At 45.5% G+C, this 6,777-nt stretch overlaps 1 protein-coding gene across 3 annotated transcripts in view; it reads right to left on the bottom strand.

Annotated features, from left to right (window-relative positions):
* Positions 1–6,519, bottom strand: part of HS3ST5 (heparan sulfate-glucosamine 3-sulfotransferase 5) — a 242,778-nt gene extending 236,259 nt beyond the window's left edge. The window contains exon 1 of one of the 3 annotated variants that reach the window (XM_081094808.1): positions 5,759–6,519. The gene's annotated coding sequence lies outside the window, so the exon portion shown is untranslated. Of the gene's footprint in view, positions 1–4,817; positions 5,147–5,758 lie in introns of those variants that run through there. The other 2 variants (XM_081094807.1, XM_081094809.1) reach the window with 2 other exon arrangements.
* Between the last annotated feature and the right edge of the window lie 258 nt (positions 6,520–6,777).

The raw sequence follows: 6,777 nt of genomic DNA on the forward strand, positions 1-6,777 counted from the left end.
AAATATAAATGTTTCAATGCTTTTAGCAAACCTTTTGTTCTTCCCCATTAGTCATATCTGTATAAGATGATACATCTTCCAAAGACTTGTGTGAGCATGTTCAGCTGGGCCCTGTAAGAAAATATTGTTAAGTGGCTGTCGCAAAAGTCTCCTCTCAACTTCTGTGCTTGACACAGGCCTTTAAATCAAGTAACACTTGAATCAAGCTTAAGTCTGTAACATGTATTTCTTCTCTTCATATCTTTCCCTTAACAGTCAGAGAATCCACAGAACATATGCTTTATAATGGAGTACAACCAATTCTCATAGATAGAAGGTAGCTAGATCTTATTTATGGTGAGGCAAATTAAGAATTACTGTGATTTTTTTCATTGACTTGAATTAGCTATGGCAAAGAGCATTACAGTGGCATTTTCATATGTTCAAAAAAAGTTCCCCAAACTATACTCAAATAGTAGATTGTTAATATTTATGACAGCACAGTTATGCTATTTATTTGGCAGTGTAAGGATTCTGTTATTTAGTGTTAATTATATCTTATGTGCCATTTTAAAATAAAACGTACAATTACAGACAGTTTTCCTTTTGCCGACTTCTAAACTTAAACATTTTAATCAGTTGATTATTTCATCATTTTTCTACCTCAGGTCCTTCACTCTCATGAAGATTATTATTATTCCACAGGGTTTCATAGATAGTAATGTCCTAAGACCCTCATGAAAAGGGAAAAATTCTATTCAATATTAAATCACAATCTTAAAACTATGCAATTATAAAGACATTTAAAGTTTCTTGACCTCTGGAGTAGCAACTTCTAGAATACTTCCCTTCAGGGCATGCAGTAAACATTAATTGGATGCCTGCTGTATGCCATGTGGGTCAGAGCAGAATCAGTCTCATTTCACACTTTCATATACAACTTTGCTGGTCCTTTTGACAAGTGCCATAGCGTAACATGTAACATTGACTTCTGTGCAAGAAGTTCACCTTATAAGGATATTATGGGAAGTATAAAACATCCAGTACCAGAACCTCTGAGCTATTAAAACTACTTAAATATGGCATCAGTTCTTAAGTTACCTAATTTAAAAGTAGCTGAATCTCAGAAAATTATTGAGTCCATTAAAAACTACATTAAGTTATAGCGCTGTTCTAGTACCGCTCTAGTTCAGGTTATGTTGGGCTGCGTGACGATCGCCTTCCTTAGGAATTCCCTAAGAATTCTTTCTGAGTGCCTGGCTGGCATGGCTCAGTGGTTGAACTGGGAGGTTACGTGTTCGATTCCTGGTCAGGGAACATGCTCATGTTGTAGGCTCCAGCCCCACTGTGGGGCATGCAGGAGGCAGCTGATCAATGATTCTCCCTCATCATTGATGATGTTTCTATCTCCCTCTCCCTTCCTCTCAGAAATCAGTAAAAATATGTTAAAAAAAAAAAAAAAGAATTCACTCTGAAAACCATCACAAATCTCAGTTACTAGAATGCATTTGCTTTACAACTTAACTCACTCCCCACTTGGATCCTTATTTAAGTAAACTTTAAAAGTACCTCTTGAAGAGCAGTGGCATAGCCTAGAGGGCTGTCTGGGCTCTAATGGAAGCCCTGTTGTTTACTGGCTGTGGAGGCGAGCCATTTATTTAGGCTCACTTTCCTCATCTAAACAGGGATAATAATAGTACCTACTTATTTCCTCTTGTGAAGTGGGGGCTAGCACAGTGGCTACCAGAATTAAACTAGTTAATATTAGCAGAATTCTTAGACAGTATCAGGCACACATTAAAGGTTATCATATGGGTTTCTTAAATAAGTTGTTCAAAAAAGTTTAGTATAGTCTCAATTTTTAATATCAAACTAGTTGAGCATTTGTAAGTACTATTATTAGATGACACTGAGTTCACAAATCACATAGGTCACAAAAGAGACTCTCTTCCTATTTGTCAAAGTTATCAGACAAATACAGATATAGATATATAAACATAAATAAATACACAAACATTATCTTCTATATGTATAAGCATATGTATATACATATACAACATATCTGACTCCCATGAAAAATCTAGGTAAAGTGGTCTAAAGTCAAACCAACTAGTCAACCATTTCTTAATACTAACAGCTTTCTTTCATAGAAGTTTTTAAGAAGATAGAAAATAATCTATTGTACCACATTAATTAAATAAGACATAAATAATGGAGCTTGCATATTAGATTCAGAGATGTTCATTTATCCTGCCTAAACATTATGTGGATCTTCAGGTATCTTTTGCTTCTACTTTTGATAAGTTGTTAGCTGCTCTGAAATGTTTTTGAGTAGATTAGTGATGCTTATGTGTACTTAATAATATTGTCCTTTAATTGTACTTTTGCTATAAAGGTAAGGATAACATCATGACTCAGGAACAAAAACTGATCTACATTGGGAAAAAATATTTCAATAATTAAATTGGATTCTAGGAAAAAAAAAAAACTTTTGCTGGTTTTAAAAACTCATATTAAATTCACAGAAAAAAAGTAAAATGTAGGGTTTCTCTAAATAGTGATGATTTAGGTCACAATGAAAGTTTAACTAGTTATTTTGGTTTTGAGATCTCCCTTCAAAGACAGGACTTAGATGAAGATAAATCTGTGATCTGAATAATTATTCCCTTAACTTGAGTTATTCTCTTTTCAAACTTTTACCTTTTCTTAAAGCAAAACTAACTATAATTCCATTACTAAACTATAACTCCTCATGCAATTGCAATAATGTCAGAATATGAAAATATCTGAAAAAAGTATTTAAAAATTCAAAAACATCTGCATATAAAGACCAATAAAATATAAAAGTATTCATTTCATTTCAATCGTACAAACCTAGCATTACTGCTCGTACTCTATTCCCAGAGTTTTCAGCAGCATTTTTTAGCAAGCATTCCTCTTCTGCCAGCTCCCTTAACTAGGAAGCTACCTTGAAAGTTATTTCATTCATAAATAAAAGTCTCTAAAATGAAAGACCATCCGGCCAGACATATCAAAAGAGTCAAGGAAAATTCTCCTCAACTAAAATTTCCATAAGATATTTCCATTTGTCTAGAAAATCCTAAATAACCATTTTTGCTAACTTGATGATTTACATAGGAGAACTGCACTTTTAAGGGATGTTACTGTTTCCAAGATTATAAAGAGATAAGAAAAGGAGCAAAATGTTTGTTGTTTCCTGTGAATTTGAGTTTGCTTTTTTAATGTAACAGGAATATTTGCATTTACTCATAAATGAATACTACTGACATATACAGATCGGGCACTGTTCCATAGAAGTCAGACACAGAGAGCTAGAGCAATGCACAGATAGTTATATTTCTCCAGAGTATTCAGACAAAGAGCAAGAAGATTAAAGTCAATATCAGTTCTCTGAAGTTGAGTCATATCTAAATGATGTGGTGAGTTAAGAATATTGGTGGGATTTATGGGGAAAGAAAGTTGGCGGATTGACATCTGTATGATTTTTGAATCAAGGACTCTCTGTTGGCCACCTACTTTGGGCAAGATGCTGCTTCCCTGAGTAAGCCACTGCTCCACAGGCCTTTTTACACAGTGTAGGAGTAAGCATCTTGCTGCTACTGAAAATCCTTTCTTGTTTAAAATAACACCCAGCTCAGCTTTGCACATTGTGTGTGCTCATGTGTTCAATAAATACTTTTTGAATGAGGGAAAATTCAGTGAGTAAGAAGGTTATTCATTCAAAAACATCTGTGTATGCCTGCAAAATGGTAAGGACAATGATGCAGGCGTAATCAGCACACTGTAGGCAGCACCTTCTCACAAAGATCTCAAAGGAAGCAACTTCCAACGCTGAAATCTAAACAGGAGGTCTGGTTTAACCTGGCAACCACGATCCTAGAACTTCTGTGAAACCCACTGAATACTATGCTTATAATTTCCCAGATACCCTACTTTGTGCATCTATTTGAATATATCATTTTACATGGTTAATGTGACTATAGATTTTTATTAATGGAGAAAAGACTATTTAAAAACAGTGGAGAGTAATTTGAAAGGGGCCAGAGCTGTTTTCCTTTCTTCACTGTTAAAATTCCCTGCACTGGGAGGCAGTTAATGTAAGCAACAGTTTCCTTCTCATTATATGTTGCTTGTAACATCCTTGTGTGTCTCCTTCAAGTCACTGGTGAGCGAGCCACTTCACATTCCTAGAGAAACCTCCCTGGCTGCTCACTCAGTCCCCGGAAGCAAGGACCATTTGCACACACACACAGGGAGGAAGGTATGTAGTACTGTTTTCCTTTCTCCTTTTAGGAGCTTCACTAGGAAAAACCACCAGGATAACTTAAAAAAAAATCTGCTACATCCCACATAATTGATACCAATGAAAAACATTTTAAAAATAGTTTTGCTATCCAAATTTGTAATCGCCTTATCTTCTCAACTTTTTACTTGGCATAGAAGTTGAATATATTTGAAATAAACTGTAATGGGGAAACATTTGTCAAAAGCCCTGGAATATGTCAAGACTACTGAGCAAAAGCTCTCAGAAGCACCAGCTCTGCATCACTTCCAGCAAGGCAGTCTAGAAAGGAGCAACCATTCCAGAGAGGCCACCCACCCGCTCTCACTCCCACACCAGCCCGACCCCGCATGCTATTTATCCGACTAAGTTTACATACACCAGAGAAGAGCTACAGTGCAATTAAATGCATCCACGAAGTCATATAATATGAAGCACTTTGCAAATATTAAACTTCCCCTGAAGGGATCACCATTTCCCATGAAGAAGCTGGTGCTGAGGAGAGGGAGGGAAGTTGGGAGGAGGACCGACCTACCGGGCTAGAACCGGGGGAGAGCAGGGATCTCAGCAACCGCTCCCTTGGGTCGGTGCCCTGAAGCACTCAAAGGAGGGAAGCCGGAGAGCAGAGCCCCCCAAGTTGAAGTGACTGGAGTTCCGGCTGAGGGTAGCTCGCTGCGCGCCAGGAACGCCAGGTAGAGGCATCCACAGGAGCCTGGGCGCTGCTTCCTTGCTTCCCCAATGCAAGGCTGCCGCCCAAGTTCCAGGAGCAGGACTCTGAGAGTGCCAGCCAGAAGCCAAAGCGACCTCGTGCACCTCTGAGTAATAACAATGTGACCACCCCTCGATGGCATCCAACTCCGGAGTGTGTGTGTGTGCGAGTGTGTGTGTGTGTGTGTGTGATGGGTGGGACGGGTTGCGTGGACTAGGGGGCGGGGACTGGGGCTTGGAGGGGTGGAGGCCAGATGGGGAGAATACACCCCATCTTTCACGTTCACTGAGCCTCTGCCTGACCTCTGCCTCGGACCTCGCAGACACCCACCTCCCCCAAAGCCGTCTCGCATTGCAGGCGGCAGCCCTCCAGCCACCCCGGGGAAGTGGCCAAGCGCGAGCCCCCAAACTCTGGCGAGTGCCATTCAACGCGTGTTGCCTCTCAAAGAGCACAGAGCGCTGCACCCGCCTCTGGAAGAGACACGAACTGACACCGATGACTCTGAATTCACCCCAGGAGGCGCCCCGTCGTTTCCCATCCCGCACTAGTTTAACGCAGAGACCCGGCGAATGTCTCAAAGTCTTTCCAGGCAGTGCCCAGCAGTGCCGAGCCTCACCAAAGTACTTGGGCTGGCATCTCCTGGGTGTCTCTCCTGGTCGATTCCCGCCCCCCACTCCCCCATCTCACTTCCCCCCAAATCTACCAGCTTCCAGTCCACCGTGTTAGAGCCCCTCCCTGGTGCGGAGCGGGCGGCTCGCAGGGCTTACCGTCGTCCCAGGCGGTGGCGGCGGAGGCGCGGCGGGAGCCCCGGGCGCGGGCAGGTGGCGCCGGGCCCCGGCGGCTCTGGCAGTCCCTGCGGCGGTTGGGCCAGTAGTTTCGGCTGCCCGGGCTGGCGCGGCGGAGAACGAGCGGCGTGAATGCGAGCGGGAGAGCGGGCTCTGCGTGCGCGCGGGAGAGTCCGAGGCAGGCGGGCCCCGCGCGCCGGCGGCGATGGCAGCGCGATGGCGCGGTCCGGGCCGGGCGCCCGCAGGAGGCGGAAGCGGCGAGAAGTGCGCAGCGGAGTTTAGGGAGCGATCCCTGCGCTGCCCCGGGAGACGGGAGCCAGGTGCGGCAGGGCGCGCTCCCGCGGCGCGGGCACGGCACGGGCGGCCGCCGGAGCTCGTGTCCGCGCGGTGCCGGGGCCCGCAGCCGCTCGGCGGGAGGAGGGGCGCATCCTTCTCGCCCCGCACGGGCAACGGCGCGTCTGAGCGCGGAGGGCAGAGTGTTTGGCGTCCCCGGCGACAGTTCCTAGGGCAGCCTGCTCCCTCCTGATTCGCCCCCCCCCCCCCCCAAAGCAACGATCCGCTGGGTTTTCCCTTCCCGGGTCGGAGCCACCGGTGCCAAGCTGTGCGGGCTCCCCGCTCCCCGCGGCTGACGCTGTCACGGCCGCCGCCCGGCCCCCGGCGCGCCCCAGCCGGCAGCTGCCTCCCAGGGACGTGCCCAGCTGTGTGTGCGCGTGTGTGTCTAAGCGAATCTCTTCCCCTCCATCACTCGGCGCGCGGGAGGGACCGGGTCCCCGGCGACCAGCTGCGGAGTGGCTGCCAGTCCACACCCTCGGGGCTCTCTCCCCACCCACCCCGCCCCTACTCCGGCTCGTCCTCTCCCTCCGTTCCCAGCTCCTCCTCCCGCTGCCGCTCCCCGGCTCCCAAAGGCGGGGGAGAAACCTCCACGTCCAGGGCCGGGAAGGGTGGGGAAAGATGCGCAGGTGTCTTCCTGGGAGAGGTGTGCGCACACACCCGAGCGGCTC

The sequence above is a fragment of the Myotis nattereri genome (assembly GCF_964212035.1).
Source record: "Myotis nattereri genome assembly, chromosome: 6".
Classification (NCBI taxonomy): Eukaryota; Metazoa; Chordata; class Mammalia; order Chiroptera; family Vespertilionidae; genus Myotis; species Myotis nattereri.